General features: G+C 45.8%; 1 long non-coding RNA gene across 5 annotated transcripts in view; it reads right to left on the reverse strand.

Moving 5' to 3' along the window:
• The window catches only part of LOC115085407, a 150129-nt gene that overhangs the window by 95493 nt on the left and 31027 nt on the right, over positions 1–23609 (reverse strand). The window lies entirely within an intron of this gene.

Genomic DNA, 23609 nt, shown 5'->3' on the forward strand with positions numbered 1-23609 from the left:
ACAGATAATACCTCCTCCTCCACGTCAGAATGCCCAAGGTACGTTGCCCATAAAGATTCATCTTTTGTGCAATGGGCGAGAGAGAAAGCAGCTGGCATGAGTGACTCTCAGCCAGCCCAAGCAAAGGAGACACCAGCACAGCTGTCAGTGACACGGTATCTCTCAGAGCCAATAGAGAACATGCAGACAGATCCGCTGGCATATTGGGCACACAAGTCCACTGTCTGGCCACACCTAGCCAAAGTGGCTCACCGATATCTGTCATGTCCACCAACCAGTGTGCCCAGAGAACGTGTCTTTTCAGTGACAGAGGATATCATAAGCCCTCACTGCTCAAGGCTGGCACCAGAGTTGATGGAAATGCTAGTGTTTTTGAAAGTAAACCTGTCTTTGCTTGGGTTTCCAAATTTTCCCTGTGAATTGCAAGAGCAATAAAAGCAATTGAGAGCCTTGCAGCAGCTCCAACTGCCTCTTATGCTCCAGATAATATAAGCACTGCAGCACATGTACCTGACCTCAAACGCTGTGCCTGATAGTCAACTGTCCAGGCCTTATGTTCCTACAAGGATTTGACTAGGATTATAAGCCCTCTGGGGATAGGGAAATACCGACAGTACCTGAGTGTAATCGACTATGAAGTGCTGGAAACATTTGAAAATAGCAAGATAAATAAATAAAGAAGAAAAACCTGCTGTGTCTGTCCATCCAGGCCTTATATTCCTACAAGTGTTTGACCTTGATTGCTGTGTCTGTCCGTCCAGGCCTTATGTTCCTACAAGTGTTTGACCTCGACCACTTTGCCTGTTCGTCTAGGCCTTATGTTCCTACAAGTGTTTGACTTCGACTGCTTTGCCTGTTCATCCAGGCCTTATGTTCCTACAAGTGTTTGACCTCGACCACTTTGCCTGTTCGTCTAGGCCTTATGTTCCTACAAGTGTTTGACTTCGACTGCTTTGCCTGTTCATCCAGGCCTTATGTTCCTACAAGTGTTTGACCTCGACTGCTTTCCCTGTTCGTCCAGGCCTTATGTTCCTACAAGTGTTTGACCTCGATTGCTCTGCCTGTCCGTCCAGGCCTTATGTCCCTACAAGGGTTTAACCTCGATTGCTGTGCCTGTTTGTCCAGGCCTTATGTCCCTAGCTGGGATTGACCTCTGTCCTCGACTGCTCTACCTGTCCGTCCAGGCCTTATGTCCCTAGGTGGGATTGACCTCTGTCTTCGAATGCTTTGCCTGTTTGTCCAGGCCTTATGTCCCTACAAGGGTTTAATCTCGATTGCTCTGCCTGTCTGTCCAGGCCTTATGTCCCTAGCTGGGATTGACCTCTGTCCTCGACTGCTCTGCCTGTCCGTCCAGGCCTTATGTCCCTAGGTGGGATTGACCTCTGTCTTCGAATGCTTTGCCTGTTTGTCCAGGCCTTATGTCCCTACAAGGGTTTAGTCTCGATTGCTCTGCCTGTCTGTCCAGGCCTTATGTCCCTAGCTGGGATTGACCTCTGTACACAACTGCTCTGCCTTTCCATCCAGGCCTTATATCCCTAGGTGGGATTGACCTCTGTCCTCGAATGCTTTGCCTGTTCGTCCAGGCCTTATGTCCCTAGGTGGGATTGACCTCTGTCCTCAAATGCTTTGCCTGTTCGTCCAGGCCTTATGTTCCTACAAGAGTTTGACCTCGATTGCTCTGCCTGTCCATCCAGGCCTTCTGTCCCTACAAGGGTTTAACCTTGATTGCTGTGCCTGTCTGTCCAGGCCTTATGTCCCTAGCTGGGATTGACCTCTGTCCTCGACTGCTCTGCCTGTTCGTCCAGGCCTTATGTCCCTAGGTGGGATTGACCTCTGTCCTCGATTGCTCTGCCTGTCCGTCCAGGCCTTATGTCCCTACAAGGGTTTAACCTTGATTGCTGTGCCTGTCTGTCCAGGCCTTATGTCCCTAGCTGGGATTGACCTCTGTCCTCGACTGCTCTGCCTGTCCATCCAGGCCTTATGTCCCTAGGTGAGATTGACCTCTGTCCTCTAATGCTTTGCCTGTTCGTCCAGGCCTTATGTTCCTACAAGTGTTTGACCTCGATTGCTTTGCCTGTTCGTCCAGGCCATATGTTCCTACAAGAGTTTGACCTCGATTGCTCTGCCTGTCCGTCCAGGCCTTATGTCCCTAGCTGGGATTGACCTCTGTCCTCGACTGCTCTGCCTGTCCATCCAGGCCTTATGTCCCTAGGTGGGATTGACCTCTGTCCTCGAATGCTTTGCCTGTTCGTCCAGGCCTTAGGCCCCAACAAGGGTTTAAGCTCGATTGCTGTGCCTGTCCGTCCAGGCCTTATGTCCCTAGCTGGGATTGACCTCTGTCTTCGAATGCTTTGCCTGTTCGTCCAGGCCTTATGTTCCTACAAGTGTTTGACCTCGATTGCTCTGCCTGTCTGTCCAGGCCTTATGTTCCTACAAGGGTTTAACCTCGATTGCTGTGCCTATCTGTCCAGGCCTTATGTCCCTAGCTGGGATTGACCTCTGTCCTTGACTGCTCTGCCTGTCCATCCAGGCCTTCTGTCCCTAGGTGGGATTGACATCTGTCCTCGACTGCTGTTGACCTATGTTGAACTGCTGTTACATGGCACCCTGCTCCATGTTACCACGCTTTGAAGGCTCGTGCTGCACTCTAGGGGCCAACCCATTCCAAGGAAGACCTTTCCTGCTCTTAGAAAAGAGAAGTCTCCCCGGTGTTGCAGCCTATCTCTTAGGACCTGTTGACCCTTGTTTAACCACATAGCACCCTCATCCGCCTCAGCCTTGAAAACTCTCATTTGTATATTTAGGTTTCATATCACAAAAATGTCAGGAAGAGTGCAGATCATAGCACATATCAAATCTTGATTCTTCTAAATTGTAATTCATGTACTATCTTCTATCTGTGTTGCAAGGTGCCAAGCTTACTTTATTAGTACTTCTTCTTAGCTTCGGAATAGTAAAGTTCTTCAAAGCCTCTGTTTCTACTAACACAACAGCTGGCATTTGGGATTTTACTTCACTTGGTGAAGTCCTTTTTATTAGTGTTTTACCTCCGGTCGTTTCTTCCATTTTGAAATCAGCCTCTTCTGTGCCAAGCAGCAGTACTCTGACTGCTTTCCAGCCTCCCTGTTTTTTGTCAAGGATATTCTCACACTACAGTCCCTGGGGATCCAGGGTGCAGCCAGCCTGATTTTAAAAGACAGCGAGAGCCCACTGAACCCCAATGGAAACCCCCCACTTTAGGGGCGAACCCATTCTAGGGAGCCCTTTCCTGCGCAAAGGAAAGGGAACTCTCCCCGGGTGTAGCCTGCCTGTTTCTACCCTCTGACCCATGTTGAACCGCTGTTTAGGGGCGAACCCATTCTAGGGAGCCCTTTCCTGCGCAAAGGAAAGGGAACTCTCCTCGGGTGTAGCCTGCCTGTTTCTACCTTCTGACCCATGTTGAACCGCTGTTTAGGGGCGAACCCATTCTAGGGAGCCCTTTCCTGAGCAAAGGAAAGGGAAATCTCCCCGGTTGTAGCCTGCCTGTTTCTACCCTCTGACCCATGTTGAACCGCTGTTTAGGGGTGAACCCATTCTAGGGAGCCCTTTCCTGCTCATAGGAAAGGGAACTCTCCCCGGGGCTCTTGTTTGAATATTTGCTACTATCACCAAAATCGGTAACCGCAGATGTTCCACTCCACCCAGGCATAGTTCATCATGTTTATTTATTTATTTATTTAAATGATTTATATACCGGAGGTTCCTGTATAATATACATATCACCCCGGTTCACAAGGAACAATAACTGTCGCTACATTTAGCGGTTTACATAGAACAGAATAAGAATAAAACAGGAGTTTTTACAATTGAACATTGAAAATTAAGTAAACAAGTTTTAACATTGTACAGATTAATCGAAGTAGGTTACATTTTCTTCAACGTGTTCTTAGCTCTAGGGGAAAGCTTGTTTGAACAGCCAAGTCTTAAGTTTCTTTTTAAATGTAGGGTGGCATGGTTCAAGACGAAGGTCTGGAGGTAGCGAGTTCCAAAGTGAAGGGCCTGCTGTGGATAATGCACGTTTCCTCAGAACGGATTTCGCCGGTTGAGTGATTAGTCTGATTATTCTGATTAGTCTGATTATTAATTATAATTAGTCATAATTATTATAATATTATAATATTATAATATTATTATAATATTATTATAATATTATTATAATAATTATAATTAGTCATAATTATTGATTATAATTAGTCATAATTAGACTGATTAGTCTGATTATGAGTGATTATTCATGTTTCAGGTCCTAGCACTCGTGTTAGACTCCCTGGTCCCTGTTTCAAGTTGGGTCGGGTGCACAGTATGCCCAGTTGACAGTCCTACCACATGCTGAGCCTCGTCTTGTCTTGCCTCCTTGTCTTTCCCTTATCAAACCACAGGGACCTGACTACCTCGGCTCTGCCAGCCTGTCTTGCCCCTATCAACTTTCTGCCACTCTGCCTTGCTGCCAATTACCAGATGACTCACTTAACTCCTTGTGGTGTTATTGCCACTATCATGGTTTCTCAGTGTGTTGGTGCTAGTCTTTCTGCTTGCTATGTTCCCCCTTCATTGTGCTGTAGATGTCAATGCCACTTGTCTTGCCGCTTTGCCTGTCATGCTGCCTTCGAGGGTTCATGCATCTGTTATCGGTGCTCTCTATTGAAGCTGTGGTGTGTTTTTGACACTCTCGCTGAACTCTTGCCACTTCTGGTACCCCTTTGTACCTTTACATTGCCTTAGGCTATTCATACCATTTTGGTGCCACTTTGCCACAGTCTAAGTACTTTGGAGCTCTTTTGTTGTTGTGATGATTGCTCCCCAGAAGTTTCATCAAAATTGATAATAAAACCCAAATTCTGCAGCCAAAAATAGGCTGGAATTCCTTCCCCCATTGACTTTAATGGGAACTGGAAAACGAATTCACATATCAACGTATCTGGGCGCCATAGTCCGAATGCAATGGAAATGACCCCCGACGAATACTTATCAGAAATGCAACGAAAAGTTTTTGGCTGCACATCCCTAATAGCTTTGGTCTCAGCTACAGAAAGTGGGTAGACTCTTTCTTTGAGAGTAGAGTTTGGCTTTAGATTTATGGCACAATCGAACTCTCTGTGTGGAGGAAGCACATCAGCTGCTTGCTTAGAGAAAACATCCTGAAAGGAGGAGTATTGTGGAGGTAAGCCAGGTAATGATGGAGTGGTAGGCATGCAGATGAGCAGCGAAACTTCAGCAAGACACCGACCATGACAGTCTGGTCCCCACTGGGACAGTTCTAAGGTAGCCCAATTAAATTGTGGCATATGGTCTTGAAGCCACGGCAGACCCAACACCACCGGATGCATGGCTTTTTCCAACACTAGAAAGGAAATTGATTCTGAGTGTAGGGCTCCAGTGCACAGGCCAATGGCCTGGGTGGTCAATGAAACTTCTCCAGGAAGTGGTTCTCCATGGATGGATGACAATAGCAGAGGTTTATCTATTGGTGTGGTAGGAATCCTCAGGTGTTCGACCAAGCGCTTCAGAATAAAATTACTTCCAGAACTGGAGTCAATGACAGCGAGAGTCTTTGGAGAACCTCCTCAAAGCAGGGATACAGGTAAAGATAATGGAGAAGTTGGAGAGGTAAGGCCCAGGAGAAGTCCTCCTGCAGATCCCAGGCCCGTCAGTTTCCCAGACAATGGGACAGGTTTGGACTGCGTGGCCCGATTGGCCACAGTACATGCACAGGCCCATGCGCTTATAGTAACGTCTCTTCTTAGAGGTCAAGTGGCTTCGGCCTATTTGCATAGGCTCTTCCTCCTCTAGAGGTGCAGATGGTAAGCTGGAAGCAATAGGCAAAGGTTTTGGAATGTTAGCCCCCACTGTAGACTTTCGTGGACTCTTAACCTCGAGTACGATCATGGATATGGCGGTCAATTCTCCCTGCTAGTTCCATCAAGGACTCAAGGGATTCAGGCAAATCGCGAGCCACTAATTCATCCTTTATGCAAGAGTTGAGACCCTCCATGAATATGGCATGTAGGCATCCAGTGTCCCAATGCAGTTTGGATGCTAGAGTCTTAAATTCAATGGCAAAGTCTGTAAGTGGCTTATTACCTTGCTGAAGGTTGAGCAAGGCGGATCCAGCGATAGTCTGGTGAGCCGGGTCATCAAACACAGACTTAAAAAGTTTTAGAAATCTTGATAAGTCATTCAGGATAGGATCTTCACATTCCCATAGTGGTGAAACCCAGGCCAGGGCTCGTCCTTCGAGGAACAACAGGATACAGGATACAGGTGGTCTTCGAAGCCTCAGTGGGAAAGAGGGTTGGCTGTAAAGCAAAATGCATGCTGCATTGATTGATGAACCCTCTGCACATCTTGGCTTCATCCATAAAGCAGGTAGGTGTAGATAAAGGCACAGTGGTCTTAAGGGTTACCACTGGTGACAGCAACTTCTTCACAGGAAGAGCTCAGGAGTTCAGTTGAGCGTGTAACTGATTGAAGGCAATAGCAAGGTTCTCCAAAGACTTTTGTTGTTCTGTAATCCGCTGGGCTAGGCCAGGAATGGCCTGCAGTGCTGCAAGCTGAGCCAAGTCCATGGAGTTAGCAATATGTTGTGTTTGAGGCATTGTGGACCCTTCATCGCAATGGAGATGACTCCGCCCACAGAGAGGAGCCCCGTGGGGAACCACTGCGATAGGCTGACACAGTTAGCAGACACAGAATGGATAGAGTCTTTATTGTACTACTGTAAATAGATGGTAAAGCAGGAAGGTAAGGCACTGATCCACGAGGTGCCAATACACTCAACGGGCTCAGAAATATAGTCTCACCCAGATGTTCATGATAGGCAAGAGCCCACAGTGAAGCTAACATCGCGGCTGGTGGGTGGAGTTGGAGCGCCGGTTCGTAGAGGTACTCACAGAGTGAAGGCGTCTTCCTGATGGTAGAATGATGGGACCGAAGGTCTGTGGTGCAGGATATGAAGAAGATAGGCCCTCGAGGAGCGAGTACCCAATGGTCCAATATCCTGGAAATGAATAAGAGAAAAGTCCCCCAAGGAGCGGTTGTCTAGGTTAGTGAGGACCCCGAGGAGCGAGTGTCTAAGCTTCTGCTGGAGCGAGGCCCTTAGTGAAAGGAGGCGTCTAAACTAGCAGCTTAGCGCAGGCAGAGTAGCGAAGCAAAGTCTTTGCTAACTCAAATTGGTAGCGTAAGCGGATGCTAGTTACACCTGGAGGTACTGACATCATGCGGTGGGGCCGCCCTTTTGCCATGACATGTATTTGAGCATCAGAGGTGTGCGCGCTCGCGCCCTAGGAGGCCACAGGAATGAGCATGGCGGATGGGGATGCCCATGCTAGTCTGAAAACTCCGAGGCCTGCGGCACTCAGCACCGGAGACAGCCATCTTGCCCAAAGAGAGGGAAAGAGGAGAAAAAAGTGGTAAGGCAGAGCGGTCGCAGCCGTCTGCGACCGACAGATGCAACAGTACCCCCCTTCAAAGGGCCTCCTCCAAGACCTCGTCCAGGTGGTCTGGGCTTGCGTGGGTGTGCCAGGTGGAACTGGCGTAGCATCTCCTTGTCCGTAATATTGGCCAGTGTTTCCCAGGAGTTTTCCCCTGGGCCGTAGTTCTCCCAAGACTGCAGCAGCAGTAATCTCATTCAACATCATCGCCAAGGGCTCAAGAGTTAAACTAAAGAGCAGAGGAGATAGTAGATTGCATTTTTACTTCTACATGTGCTATTTTCCTTGGAAAAAGTATCCTCAGAAAATGCATGTACAAATGTCCCCATAGAAGCTTTCTAAGTGAAAGTGTGTGCATACTTTCATTTTGAAAATTTGGCAGAAACTGCAAAAAAGTACTCACGGATACTGCGGTAATGAGGGAGTTTCAAAATTATCCCCTCAAGAGAATACAATGTAACAGAACGAAAGAATGGAATGTTATTGATTTTGTTGTATCTAATGACTGAATAATCTGTCTATAAAATAAATAGTTTTCTTATACTAATATTGCTACTTAAAATTGTATGAGATGAAAGAAATCTCCCCGGACCACAACTAATCGGAGAAAGTTCTTTTTCACTCAACGCACAATTAAACTCTGGAATTTGTTGCCAGAGGATGTGGTTAGAGCAGTTAGTGTAGCTGTGTTTAGAAAAGGATTGGATAAGTTCTTGGAGGAGGAGTCCATTACCTGCTGTTAATTAAGTTGACTTAGAAAATAGCCACTGCTATTATTAGCAATGGTAACATGGAAAAGACTTAGTTTATGGGTACTTGCCAGGTTCTTATGGCCTGGATTGGCCACTGTTGGAAACAGGATGCTGGGTTGATGGACCCTTGGTCTGACCCAGCATGGCATGTTCTTATGTTCTTAACAGAAGAACTTCCTACTTCTATGCATCACACTTGCCTCTTTCCCCTCTCACAAATTATTTTTGTCATGCTGTGTGCCACCTTAAACTTATTAGGTAACGGTTCAACTTGGGGCCGGAGTACATTGACATTACTGAATTGATTTCATGTTTATTTCCCTGACTGATTAGAATGACATTACCAGCTGCATTACTTAGCAGCAAAACGATACGTAACATTGGCTTTATTTTCTCAGGTTATCACGCACAAAATTACTTTGATTTACCCCATTATGTTTCATTATTAGACAGGGTGTGAGTTTATTATTCTGACATTTTCAAAGTTTATTCTCAATAATTTTTCCTTTTCTTTTAAACACTGTCCCCTTCTATGTGAATGACTAATTCATAGTCAGGAAAAAAAACAAAAATGCCAGCTTCTCTGTCACCTTTTAAAATATTTTTTAGAGGGCAATAATAATGTGTTCTACAATGGACCATTTCCCCCCACACTATTATGATGTATTTCCAGGGGGCAGGGAGAAGGCTGGGGATAGAACAATGCATGTGGTTCTGTATAACCAAAACTATATGCATGTTGTTTCAAACTGAAAACTTACCCAAAGAGAAAGCAGGCGCAGTTCCTTAAGGGTAATTTTTCAAGAGGCGATAATGAAAGCAAAAGTGCCTGGGTACTTTACCTTTCATTGTAGATTAAATTATCTTTGGGGTTTGCCAGACCATGAGTAGTTTGATAATCGACCCCTTAGAAGGCAATTTTCAGCCTGGGTGCACAAGTTAAAAGTCCGTGGGACTCAAAATTTACAGCGATTTTTAAAAGGAAAGCTTTCCTTTTGAAAACTGACCAAGAAAATGTACTGCACAAATTTGCACCTGCTGTTTCTCTGGGAACTTTTCCAGATAAATTTACATGCACATATTTGGAAATGTAAGCATACTTGCAGGGCCGGTGCTAGCTTTGTTGCTGCCCTGTGTGAACAATTACTGTGCTGCCCACCCCCTGATTCATTCAATCTATGTCCCAGGCCCATCAAATAAAGCTCAGCTTCCTCCAGCAATCTATATTTTTAAAAACTGACACCCACCCACTCCTCCACGGAACCCATGGTGCAGGGAAGGGTATTACATGCCTTAGGGAAACCTTTCAGCCTTGCACACACACAGCACCCACCCCCATATATACATTCCCACACCCTCTATAGCCACATAAAATTTAATTATGCACTTGTAACACATTTTACATGAAACAGAACATTCAAAAATACAGCTTTCTGATCAAAATATCACTTACAACATATATATTATATTTACATGCACTTCTGTGGTGCCAACTAGAAAACTTTGTCAAAAAGACACTTGGAACTCCTATGGAATCTTTAAAAACCTCAGAAAGCCATAAATAAATGTAATTACCATTACAAAACAATCCTGTCAGCACTCAAACAGTAGCAACCTTATCTATGAAAAGGCAACATTGCAAATATTGATAACCTAGAACATCAATACACTTCCTATTGGGAAAACAAACAAGGTAGGCTATATGTGCTACATCAGCTCTCACAGGCGCACACACACATATACATATACACACAGGCTCTCACATAGACACAGGCCTCACACAAACACACACACAAGCACATAAGCTCACACATGACCATACACAAGCTCTCACATAGCCACACATATGCATAGAGGCTGTCACACAGCCACACAAACACATGCTTTCACACAGACACACACATGCATACAGGCTATTACACTTACACACACACACACACACACACACACACACAAGCTTTCACACAGTCACAGACACACACACAGGCAAACAACATGCATAAGCCCCCCATAGACTCAGACACACACATACATGGCTTCCTGTTCTCTTTGGGCCTGGTGGGATGAGCTTGATCACAGTCCCCGGGCTCCTCTTCTCTTCTCTTCGAGCCATGGTGGGATGAGCTCCACTATGGCCCCATGGGCTCCTCTTCTCTTCGGGCCATGAAGGGATGAGCTTCAGCATGGCCCCACTGGCTCTTCTCTTCGGGTGTGGTGGGATGAGATCCATTATGGCCCGGCGGGCTCCTCTTCTCATCGGCCCTGGGGAGGAGGTTCGCACTGAAGCGGGAAAAGGTGTGCACAGGCGCACACATGGAATATATTTCAGGGAGCACTGCAGTGGCGCAGTATTTTCTCTTCAGCCACCGGTGGGTTGAACTTTGCTGGCGGCCTCTCTTACTCTTCAGCTGCTGGAGGATTGAACTTTGCTGGCAGCCTCTCTTCCTTTTCAGCCGCTGGCGACCCTGTGGCCTCTCCTGATGCCGCTGCTCCCCCCCCCCCCCCCCCCCATCGGATGTGCCACCTTGTGCAAATGCATGGTATGCACACCCGGTCATGCCAGGCCTGCACCGGCCCTGGCTGCACTGGTTCCATGTGGGAAAGCAGGAATCCATCTTGAGCTTTGTGTCAGTGGCTATCCCGAGTCTCAGCCATAGCAGTAATGCATGCAGTCTTCGCTCTGGCTAAATTGAAGGGGCTTTGCAGTTCAGTTTGCTCATCCTTGGTCTAGGATGTGCTCTACTTCTTAGTTGTTTAGGAAAAATGTGGAATTTACATTAGAGATATTTCGGCTCCAGCTCACATGATGGACCTCTCAGGGATTGGCTTGGCATGCTATTGGGAGCTATTGAAACACATGCTGCACAGACAATGCACAAGGGTGTCGGGCGTATTACTTGTGGGCCTATTTTGAAAAAATCCCTCGGGCTGATATTTTCCTACAATCCACCCCTGTAGTAGGCAGACTAGGTAGCTGCCTAGGGTGCCACAGTTTTGAGAGGAGTGGAGTGATTTCATCCCTTTCTTCCTGCCAGCACAAGCTAGGAAGAGGAAATGGTAGTGCTTGGGCCCATACAGGCAGGAAGAAGGAGATGCAAGGCTGGAAGGAGCAGGTTGCAACTTCAAGCCTGCATGTGTTATGATTCATGGCACTCACTCAGTTTCTTGAGACAAGAATACCACCAGAGCCAGCCGCCATGCTGCCATGCCTAGTCTCCCCATAGGTGCATGTGCATACATAATATGCGCACAACGGTGGGAAGAACCTGAATGGCACCTCCTCATTACGACAATCACCTGCCCTATTTAAACTGGGTCTCGCAGTAGTTCCTCACCTCAGCAACAGGTTTCCTGATGTGCCTTGCTCGTCAGTGCATGTTGCCTTGTTCCTCTGTTCCTTCTTGTCTGTGTTCCGGTGTTCCTGTGTTCTAACCCTGCCTTTGCCTCCTAACATTGTCTCCTGCCTTGCTCCTGAGTCCTTGCCTTGTCCAGTCCTGTTTCTGTCTGTGCCTTGTACTGTTCTGTCTCATCTTGTCTGTCCCTCTCTTGGCCTGACTTCCTGGATTCTGACCTCAGCTCTGGACTTTGACCATCCTTGCCTGCTATCTTCCCTGACCTCCAGCCTGTCTACTGATTCTTCAAATCTGCTGCCTGTCCTGACCTCCACCCGGCTTTTGGACTTTTATTCTTGCCACCATCCTAGGGACCCACTTAAGACCTGTCAGTCACCAGAACCCAAGGACTCAACCTGCAGGTAAGGCGGCTGGTGTAGGCAAAGCTTCAGTCAGTTCCACCACAGGGCGTGTCCACCATCTGACAGGGTGGGCTTAGTGGGTTTGCCTGCTAGGCTGTACAAATCACACCTCAGCACCAAGGGTTCACAATCACCTGATTCCTTTCTGGTATTTCAGCGTGACTGAAGATAGGAAGAGGGACAGAAGCAGAGCAGTGTCGGGCCTGCATGGCTGAAGATAAAGGAGTCCATTGGTGATGGTGGCTGCTGCTGCTACTGAGTTCCAAAGGGGAGAAAGATTGAGTTTATTTGTGTATATGTATGTGAGAGAGAAAGCAAATGTGTGTGTGTATATTTGTGAAAGCAGCATCTGAGTGTATGTGTGTGTGAGAGGGCATGTCTGAGTGAGCATGTGTGTGTGTATGTATGTGAGAGTAAAAGATCATGTGTGAGAGTGAACATGTATATATGTGTGAGAGTTTTGTATGTGTGAATAACAGGGTGCATGTGTGTGTGAGTGAGAGAGTATGTAAGTATGTGCATGTATGTAAGATTATGTATGTGTGATCGAGTGAATGTGTATATCAGACAGAGGAGAAAATCAGTGCAAAATATCATCCCACCTCTGCTTGTCCTTGACAATCTTAGGGCATTGGCTACTAATCTTACAATGTGTTGAGTATAAAATAGGGATGATGATTTTAAATTTATTAACAGATTCTACTCCTTGGTCTAATGTTCTGATGAGAGTTTACCAATCAACTCGTATCATGAGGTCTTCTTAGAGAAGCCTTCTAGATATCTCTCCAGTGCGGCTTACTCGTCTCATTGAGATGCATGAATGTGCCTTTTCTGTTGCAGCTCTCACTCTCTGGAACTCATTCCCAGAGGTATTGTATCTGACTGCTTGAAGACTTTTAGTTTTACTAGTAAAAAAATCACCTTTTTAAGATGGCTTTTAAAATGAACAATTTTTTTTTCAGACTTGTATCTAATTTTTGCTTCTCTGTTTTAATGCATTTATCTATATGGTTTTATTCTCTGTTTTAATGCATTTATCTATATGGTTTTATACGTTTATGTGTTTATATGTTTTTATTTATGTTTTTTAGAATTGTGTATGTTTTACCATGTAAATCGCCTACCTCTTTCACATGTAAGTGATTCATAAATCTTAGATAAGGATAAATAAATCAAAGTTTCCCAGGAATTGAGAGTGGGAATTTTTTCTTATCCTTATTAGTTGTAATTATTGGGTGTTATGTGATGTGTCTGCTGTTTTGAAATATTTTATTGGTGTTTAGAAAATTGTAAAATATTTTTACAATACTTTTTAATTATTGGATGTTATTATGTTCATTGGCTGTTTGAAATATGTATTCTTTTTATTAATATGGTTTTATTATTATTGCAGGTTCATATTTCTGCTTTTATTGTTTGATATTTTAAAAGGAATGGTAATGTTTCTGTTTTTCTATTGTTGCACTGCATACAGAGTCTGACTTCTTTCAGTTTCCAGTTCATTTTTATTTGAATGTTTCTGTTTATCCTTTATGGTCTATTTATTCTGTGTTCTTCTTGTGAGACTGAGGTGAGGTATTCTTTTAGTGTGTAGTTTCTGTGTAGAGGTCTATAGCAGCATGAATTGTTCTGTTTTCCTAGTAGTAGGTATATGGCTGTTTTATGGTCTGGTACAATATTTGCAGTGTTGCCTTTTCATATGTAAGGGTGTTGCTGTTTGAGTGCTGGCAGTTAGTGCTTTCTTGGTATGGATGGTTTACTATATTGTAATTGTGATTCAGTTTCTCATAGTTTTTTGAGAGCTAAGCCTACACCCAATACACATTACAATCGGTCTAATGCCATATGAGTTCCAATGTCTTTTTTGCAGAGATTTCTGGTTAGCACCACAACAGTGCATGTAAATGTAGTATACAACTTAATTATATTTTTCATCAAAAAACTGCATTTTGAATGTCATTTTTCATGTAAAATCTATTATTATAAATATGTTGATTTTTAATTGTGTATGGGAGGAGCACAGACAGAGGGGAGAGAGGAAGGCGCACGCCTATAATGTTTGCACGCACAGGAGTGAGACCATGCAATGCTGGTCTCTGGGGTAGCCCTTCAGCCACTCGAAAGCCCTTTTGGACCTGCTGCATTGTAATGGCTTGTGCGTCAGAACAGACGGAGGTTGAGGATGGAAGATGACACTAGAGACAAGGACATGATGAAGGCATTGAAGAATTGGAAATAGACTTGGAACAAGGAACATCACTTGGAACATTACTTGAAATGAGGCACATCACTAGGAATGAAGAACATGGCTTGGAACACGGAACTTGGCTTGCAACGCGGAACTTGGTTTGGAACCATGAACTTGACTTGGAAGGAATAACAAGACTTGAAATGAGGAACTTGGCTTGGAATGAGGAATGAGGAAAATAGTTTGGGACAAGGAACAAGGAGATCTGCTGGCTGGACAAGCTCCATGAGACCGTAACTAGGAACAACACTAGGAACTTGGAACTTGACTTGAAACTCGGAACTTTAAAACAAGAATGGACTCAGAGGACTTGATCCAGCGAAGATGGACTTGGAAGCAAGCCTTGTGCTATGAGGCGCCTTACACAGCCCATGGGCTGGTTGTGGACCATGATGTTGGCACAACTGCGGGAACTAGGATTCAAGAAATTGTGCAGCGACGCGCAATTCACAGCCGCTGTGGCTGGTTGCAGACGTTGCACTGGCACATGAGGAAATTCAGGAACTTGACACAACAAGTTCTGAAAACTCAGAAAACCTGGATGAGGTGAGACTCAGAAGATTTGGACACAGGAACCGACAAGAACCAGGAACATGGAACAAGATAGATATTCAATGAGGAACATGAAAACAATGAAGACCGATGCAATGGCAACCAGAAAGTGGCAGAAGAGCCCTTTTATAAGGCTGGCTGGAGGATGAAGTCATCAAGCGGTGCCGCAGCTTTTCCTGCCGTGGTCCTTTAAATTATGAGCAGAGGCATGCGCGTACACTTAGAGGACATTGGGTTGTAGAGAATACACTGGGTCGGCGGCCCCCAGGCTGCAAAGATCACAATAGTGTTGGCGGCGATCCCCCGCCGCATAGATAGTATTGGTGGGAACCAGCCATGAGAGGCTGTGCAGCATGACTCAGTCACAGCAGTGCGGTATTGAGGTGAGTCAGCACCACTTAAGAGTGGCAGCATGGCCTGGTGGCATCAGCAGCTTCTTCAGGCCATGCCAGGAGGAGGAAGCATCAGCGTTGGGCAAAGGAGGGAAGCAGCGCCCCAGGCCACATCAGCAAGGCCTCCTGGTATTGGGAGGTGAGTGGAGAGAGCGCAATATTTGTTTGAGGGTTATTTAATTATTTAGTTATTTTAGATTTTATTTTATTCTATGTTTATTTTATGTTATTATTATTTATATAGAGGTAGATATTTAAAAAAGATGTCTTGGTAAGTTAACCGGATAAGACTTACCTAGCTAAATTAGATGGGATATTCAGCAGCATGGCTATGCTGCTGAATATCCCTATAGAAATCACCACTTAGCCAGATGTGTCTTTTCCAGCTACGTTTAGACAGGTCTAACTTATCCGGTTAACTTACCAGATAAGTCCAAATACTGGCACTTATCTGGATAAGTTAACCTGATTCTGATCTGCCCACAGGATATCCACCTAACTGCTTAATACTAGAGATGTGAATCGTGTCCTCGATCGTCTTAACGATCGATTTCGGCTGGGAGGGGGAGGGAATCGTATTGTTGCCGTTTGGGTGTGTAAACTATCGTGAAAAATCGTTAAAATCGTGAGCCGGCACACTAAACCCCCCTAAAACCCACCCCGACCCTTTAAATTAAATCCCTCACCCTCCCGAACCCCCCCCCCAAATGCTTTAAATTACCTGGGGATCCGGCGGTGGTCCAGAACGGCGGCGGTCCGGAACGGCCCTCTCAATAGAATCGTGTTGTCTTCAGCCGGCGCCATTTTTCAAAATGGCCGCCGCAAAATGGCGGCGGCCATAGACAAAAACGATTCGACAGAGGAGGTCGTTCCGGACCCCCGCTGTACTTTTGGCAAGTCTTGTGGGGGTCAGGAGGCCCCCGCAAGCTGGCCAAAAGTTTCCTGGGAGTCCAGCGGGGTTCCGGGAGCGATTTCTTGCCGCGAATCGTTTTCGTACGGAAAATGGCGCCGGCAGGAGATCGAGTGCAGGAGGTCGTTCAGCGGCGGTCCGGAACCCCCGCTGAACGACCTCCTGCAGTCGATCTCCTGCCGGCGCCATTTTCCGTATGAAAACGATTCGCGGCAAGAAATCGCTCCCGGAACCCCGCTGGACTCCCAGGAAACTTTTGGCCAGCTTGGGGGGGCCTCCTGACCCCCACAAGACTTGCCAAAAGTCCAGCGGGGGTCCGGAACGACCTCCTCCGTTGAATCGTTTTTGTCTATGGCCGCCGCCATTTTGCGGCGGCCATTTTGAAAAATGGCGCCGGCTGAAGATAACACAATTCTATTGAGGGGGCCGTTCTGGAACGCCGCCGTTCTGGACCACCGCCGGATCCCCAGGTAATTTAAAGCATTGGGTGGGGGATTTAATTTAAAGGGTCGGGGGTGGGTTTTAGGGGGTTTTAGTGTGCCGGTTTTCCTGCCCTCCCCCTTCCCCCGATTTACGATTTTTTAACGATAAATCGGGGGAATTGGTATTGTATCGTGGCCCTAACGATTTTTTGACGATTTAAAATATATCGGACGATATTTTAAATCGTCAAAAAACGATTCACATCCCTACTTAATACCTCCTCACTGATCCTACTACTATGCTCAAGCCTCGGCCCTACTTAACCCAGCCTGCTCAATGCCTCAGTGCCTATTCATTGAGTCACCTCAGCCTCTCTGACCTGGCCACTCTTTCCTTGCTATCCTTGACTAGTAGGCAAGTACAGCAGGAAAAAAAATGTGTTTGTTTTAAAATTTGTTTGGTGGGAACCCTAATTTGTTTATTTTGTGTCTGCTGCTCTACTAATCTCTACAGCTTCAGGTATGTTGAGTTTTAACGGGTGCCAATATCTATATTGAGGTGCTTGATAGGTATTCCAATTTCCTCTTGCTTCTCTCGGAGAAGTGGCCTTGCCTTTACACTTCTGTGGAAGTGCCCCACAAATTTCCTGCACTTATCTAAATGCTCTGCCAAGAATTCATGCTGATAGCTCTTTCTCCCCAGTCCTAGGGCATCCTTCCCAACCAGATACAGAATGTGTGCAAAACATCGGATTCCTTCTAAGCCCCCATCTTGTAGTACCTTTACAATATTAATGCCTTTATCTGTCACAAAGAAACCAGCATTTGAACTCCTAGTTCTCCTGTCTAGCTGTCAACCCTCCAGCATCTATCTTATGGCTGATAGAATATTTGCAGAGGCATGGGATTCATCCATTGACTGAGTGTGCAACAATGCTCACTGCACCCTTTCCCTCCATCCTTGCTAGAGCTGCTGCCTGCCTCACTTCTGTCAGATCCCACCAGTCTGCAGTCAGAGAGAGATAGGAGTATGTAGCATTCATGGAGGTCCAGATCTCAGTGGTGATATGCACGCTACTCCCCTCTGCCTTAGCCAGCAGCTCCTGGATACAACTACAGCACAGTTCGTACAGGCTGTGGATGACTGCCCTACTAAAGATGGTCCCGGAAGGGACTTTATAATGTGGGAATGCCAACTTTGTATAATGCAGGGGCTGGCTGTCAAGGGCAATCATTTCAGCAATGCTCCCTGTTAGAACTTTGGCTGCTGCTTGCCTCCTGCCCAGGACATTGCTATTGAAACCCACCCCATTTCTTCCATCGTAGGTTATCACTTCTGATGTTTGGCAGGGGGGCTGCTTGCTTGTCACCTGAATGCTGGAAGGGTTGAGGGCATGGGATCACCTTGGGGAACACGTTTCCTTTTTTTTTCTGCCACTTTCCCCTGACTAGAAGAAGGGGTCCCCAAAACTACCACCACATTTCCACCCTCCCCAGATGCCAGTACTAAGGGGTGCTCCTTCTGTAGGTGATAATGCATGCCAGTGTTAGTTAAGTGCCCCATTTGTTTCCCACAACTTATGTTCTTGGACAGTACTTGCACTTTGCAAAGCGTGGCTCATCTCTTATTTGGAAATGTCTCCAGATTATGGATTTCCTCCACAATGCCTTCTCTACAGCCTTCATGAAGGATGCTGACACTAGTGCTGAGGTAGAGAGTGGACTGTGAAGAACAATTCCAGAGGCATCAGTTGTGCTCTCTACCTGTGCTGCTTGTTCTTCAGCCCTATCCTCATTTTGTCCTGTCTCCCGCCTCAAGGAACTGGATGGTGATGATAGCACAACAATATATATGCCTCCCATATTTTCCTCTTCCAGAGTAATTTCAATATCTCTGATTCAAACAAGCCAATCAATGACTTTTCATCAAAATCAGAGGAGGAAAATATGGCTTTTATTGCATTATCTGCTGCAACCTTTTCCTTCTTATTGAAAATAGAAGACTGGAGAGAAATACACCCTCTGTCATCTGCAATCTGCAATGGCACATCATCATCTCCAATTCTCCATATGCCAGTTTCTTTGGCATAAAGCTGGCTCCTGCTGTCTTAGTAGTCCAGAAGAAATCCCTCTTCAGTTTTGATGACACTGCAGTGCCAACCTGCCCAATTTTGGACACATTTACATTTTTTTTTCATCTGCTCTGCCCTTCCCTGTCCCTGACATGATTGTTTTTATGACATTGGGAATGTGAAGATTACAACAAAGATTTAATGTTTTACAGTGGTATTGTAATGCCCACTGCACACACACTGTGCCCGCTGCCAGGCAAACAGCAAGTGTCACACTGTCTACTCTGTTTGCACTATTTCTCTGATACAAAAAGGCTTCACAATACAGCCTGTTATTCTGCACTCTCTGCTCTGCCCTCACTGCTCTCTCATGCCCAGTACTGCCTAGTGCCCACTACCCACACTGTGCTCGTTGCCAGGCAAACAGAGAATAAATTGCTAATCTCATGTACCTAAGACTTCAATCACTAGAAAGGAAAAACAAAACAGCAACTGCAAACAAAGCAACACAAATCTGCAATGAGACGCAGATATTGTGATGCAGCACTGCCTTACTGCTTTGCTTTCCTCTCTTGTGTGACGGGCTGTTGATGGGCTGGCACAGTGAAACTATAAAATATGCTACAGCAAAAAACTTTACTTGTCTAGTCCAGTCCTCTCCTTGTCCAGTCTTGTCCTGTCCATCTAAGTCCCTTGTTTATTCCCCAGGCCTTGCCCTTATCCTTTGCCTCAAATCCAGCCCCAGCCAGTACCTACCGGTATATCCAGCTTCTAACCTGTGCCTGCCCTCGGCCTCCAGCCAGCCTTGCCTCGTCCAGCCTATGCCTGACCTCGGCCTCCAGCCTGTACTCAGTTTTCAGGCCATGCCCTGGTGTTTCACAGAAGAGAAGTCCTACTGGCCCCCAGAACCCAAGGGCTCAACCTGCAGGGAGGAGGTTGGTTAGGCAGAAGACCAGCTCCAGTCCTGTCCTGCAGCCCTGTACTGCCTCTGTGGGGGGGTTTCCCTGACTCCAGCCTGCCAGTCCTTGTAACTCCACATCAACGAGGCACATTTTATGGGGCTGAAGGTTTCTTCCCCTCCTCCCTCATCCTTATGGTACTGATACTTTGCTACTTCCACTATTAATTAATTAATTAATTAATTAATTAATTAAAAAGATTTGTACCCATACTAGGCGGGTTACAAATAACAATATTAAAAACCCATTAACAAATAGTTTACAAATTGCCTACTTTTCTGTTTAGGTTCTTAACCTCCTGATACTATGATACTTTTTTCTGAAACATATTTACAGACATCAGATGTCAAATTCCTGTGCAAATACTAAATAGTGTTTTTAAAGACTTAAATAAATAACTAAATAAATAAATGCATGGCTCAGACCTGAGTTAATTAGGCATCATGTTCCATAACACTGCTCTACTCCAATTATTACTACTATGTATCAGTTCTGAAATACTACCAGACATACATAGCGTTATACAGATATGCATAAGAGACAGTCCCATCTTCATGAGCTTACAATCGAGTCAAGACAAACATACATGATAAACAAGATTCTATGGGAAGTGTATTTACTGCAGAAAAGTGGTTAAGATTTAAAATCGGCTTCAGGAAGTTGCTTTTTTTAGACTGTATAACCCTTTTCTTTGCAGGGGCATCACCTCCAAGGATATACAAAAGAATGTCTGTTTCTCAGGGCTATCTTCCTCTGCCACTGACATTATTATCCCAGGGGTGAGTCCTTTCTGTGGGGGGAAAGCTAGCGCTTGTGGCCCAGGTGGTGAGGTGAATCCCTTTTCTATGTGCAGGTGTGCAGTGTGATGCTGGTGCTTGACTGGGACAAAGAATGCAGGACACAGATCTGGGTGTTCAAACAAAGAGGGGATGATGCAATAAAGTGCTCCCAGCCGAGCGCACAGGTTAACGAGCTGTTGTACATGCATTTGGGGTGCGCTAGACTAACACCTGATGCAATAAGGGGATTAGCGCGGCCAAAACGCACACCCAAAGTACCGTGCAGCCGATAGCGCTCATCACATGTAAATTCCATGTAGATGAGGCTATTACTTCCTGATGCAGTAAACCCCTGGGCACCCAACACACACTTTTTAACCCGGCAAATTTAATGCCAGCCCCGGAGCTGGGAGTAAGTCATTTGCGAGTCATGTGTCCATTATAAAAAAAAAACTTTTCTGGATGCACAATATACACACGCCATGCTGACTTCGCCCCTTGCTATTGTGCGTGTATATTGTGCATCCAGAAAGATTTTTTTTTTATAATCGATACATTCCATGACTTATTTAGTTGATGTTTAGTGGATCTCTATGGCTCGTATTGAGCGCCCATAGCAATAAGCACACAGCCACGTCTCCTGGGCGCTAAGGATGCACAATTTCTCCCTAGCATGTCCCCTTTAATGCACTAGCTCATTTTAAAATAGCATCAGGTGCCTAGAAGAGGTGGCTGTGAGCGCCTTAAAAAAGCATGCTTGGACACATGCTTTTACCTGCATCTTATTGCAGCGGTCTGTAAAAGTTCACCTATTTCTTCAAAAGTAATCAAGTGCAAGGTGAAGTAAATGGTTTTACAGATGAGTGTCCTTTTCCACTCTGTGTAAGTGCTAGTGCTTCAGGTTCCTGGGGGATTCTTAACTCTCCTGAAATGAGAGCTTCAGGGTCCCCTACTCTGGAAGGATCCTATGCTGTAAAGGAATCACCTTAGAGGTAAATATCAGTCCTAAAGCTCCCTAAAGTTAACTTTTAGGCCGATATGCCGACGGCACAGTTTTAGGTTGAAAATCTATCCATATTATGATACCCAGACAAAGTTGTCTGGATAATTTTACCTGGAATTGGCCGGCTGAATATTAACCTTTGTGAAACTATACCTGCACACAGCAGATGAACTCAAAACACCATTGCAGCTAACTTGGAGCCAGCAGCATATTCATGGATTATCCCGACTCCTGCTGCTCATCAAGCCTATGTAGAGCTCCAGGTGACAGCAAGGAATAATAATGTGCTCCACAGTACCTGCAGATGATCACTTTCACAAAAGCTTTGGAAGACACGGCCCACTTTCATGACATGGCTGTTGCTTCGAATGCAGCTGCTCCTTCCTCTTTAATGCCGGTGCCTCTTCTTAGTTCTGCATCCACGTGGTTCAAACAACTCATAAGCAAACAGTGTAACCATGCAAAAAAGCAGAAAGGTGCCAGCACCAGTAAAGAGGAACATCCAAGTCTTTAAAGGTGCAGGAGCACATAGGCCAGCAGCAATTTCAATACCACTGACTTCGGAGCTCCTGTGCCTTTAAGGAGGCAGAGGAGCTCTGCAGCTGGCATTTGACTGAGTTGCCTTTCCTGCACCAGGTTCTCATCCAGCCAGCACTACTGCTGCCCAGCTCACTGGTTGACCAGCCCAACAGATGCTGCCAATGGTGCTTAGGTCTCTCCCATATCTAGGGCGACCACCCATTGTGCCCTACCCAAAGCCTGGCCTTGCATATAAGGAGGCCGATGAACTAAACTGTGCTGAATTTTGCAAAGTTTGTCTCATGTAAAAATAACCACTTTTGCACCTTAGGTGCACAAATTTCACTTTTTATGTACAAAGCGGACCCTGCAAATTTTTGGGGCTTTTGCATATAATAAACTTACTCCTGTATGTTTACTCTTGCAAAGAAAAATCATGCAAAGCATATTTGCAGCACTAAAATAAAAATATAGGCTCATGAGCCAGTTTATGTTTAAAGGATAACAACGCTTCAAAGAGGTCGCAGTGTAGTTATCCTTTTTGTGAATTTCTCCATAGGAAACTTCTGCACAAGAGTTTTCATTCAGGTTTTTCTATCCAGTAGAAAACTTTCACGTGTAAAAGTGTGACTTTGCTACTAAATTTGGTGCGCTTTAGTATATTGATCTCCAGGTCTGCTGCCCATTATCATTCCAGGTGAAATGCCATAGACCCCAGCTGGTCTCTGGCTTTCCCCTCACCTATTCTGCACTTATTCCATTCTTTCTTGAATTCTGCTACTTTCACTCAGGCCGATACGGTACAGTGCGCTCCGGCGGAGCGCGCGGTTAACCCGCGATTGGACGCGTGTTTTTGACGCACTAGCTTTACCCCTTATTCAGTAAGGGGTAATAGCACGTCAAAAATGAGCGTCCAACCCCCCCAAACCTAATAGTGCCCGCAACATGCAAATGCATGTTGTTGGCCCCATTAGGTATTCCCGCGCGATTCAGAAAGTAAAATGTGCAGCCAGGCTGCACATTTTACTTTAAGAAATTAGCACCTACCCAAAGGTAGGCGTTAATTTCTGCTGATGCATGGTGATATTAAGTCGGAGGTCCCGAAAGTTAAAAAAAGTAAAAAAAAAGAAAAAAAAAATTGAAATAGGCCCTCGGCTCGCGGGTTGAAAACCGGACACTCAATTTTGCCGGCATCCGTGGCTGTCAGTGGGCTCGAGAACTGACGCCGGCAAAATTGAGCGTCGGCTGTCAAACCCCGCTGACAGCCGCCGCTCCTGTCCAAAAAGAGGCGCTAGGGACGCGCTAGTGTCCCTAGCGCCTCTTTTTACCGCCGGCCCTAATTTAAATAAATTAAATTACTGTATCGTGCGCACAGGAGAGTGTCCTGTGCGCGCGCTGGGAGAGTGGGCGCTCGCCTGCTCTCCCGCAATTTTTACTGTATCGGCCCGACTGTTACTTTCACTGGGAGGCCATTACATGCACTTACCACCCTTTCCATGAAGAAATATGTTCTAATGCTGCTCCTGATTTTTACCCCTTAGAGCTTCATACGGTGACCACTTAAAAGAAAATAAGGAGGGCGGGGGGAGGGGGAGAGGAGAGCCGGAAGAAATGAGATGGCGAGGGAGGAAGAGAAAGGAATAGGGAACATGAAGCATGAGGCAGGGTTGGTACCATCAAAGGAGACTACAGCCACCCCCTTCCCAGTCAGTGTTTCCAGCCATGGCAGTACCTATGGGTACAAGGGGGCCTGGGTGAAGGTGAGACTACTCCACCAG

The sequence above is a fragment of the Rhinatrema bivittatum genome, chromosome 2 (assembly GCF_901001135.1).
Source record: "Rhinatrema bivittatum chromosome 2, aRhiBiv1.1, whole genome shotgun sequence".
Taxonomy (NCBI): Eukaryota; Metazoa; Chordata; class Amphibia; order Gymnophiona; family Rhinatrematidae; genus Rhinatrema; species Rhinatrema bivittatum.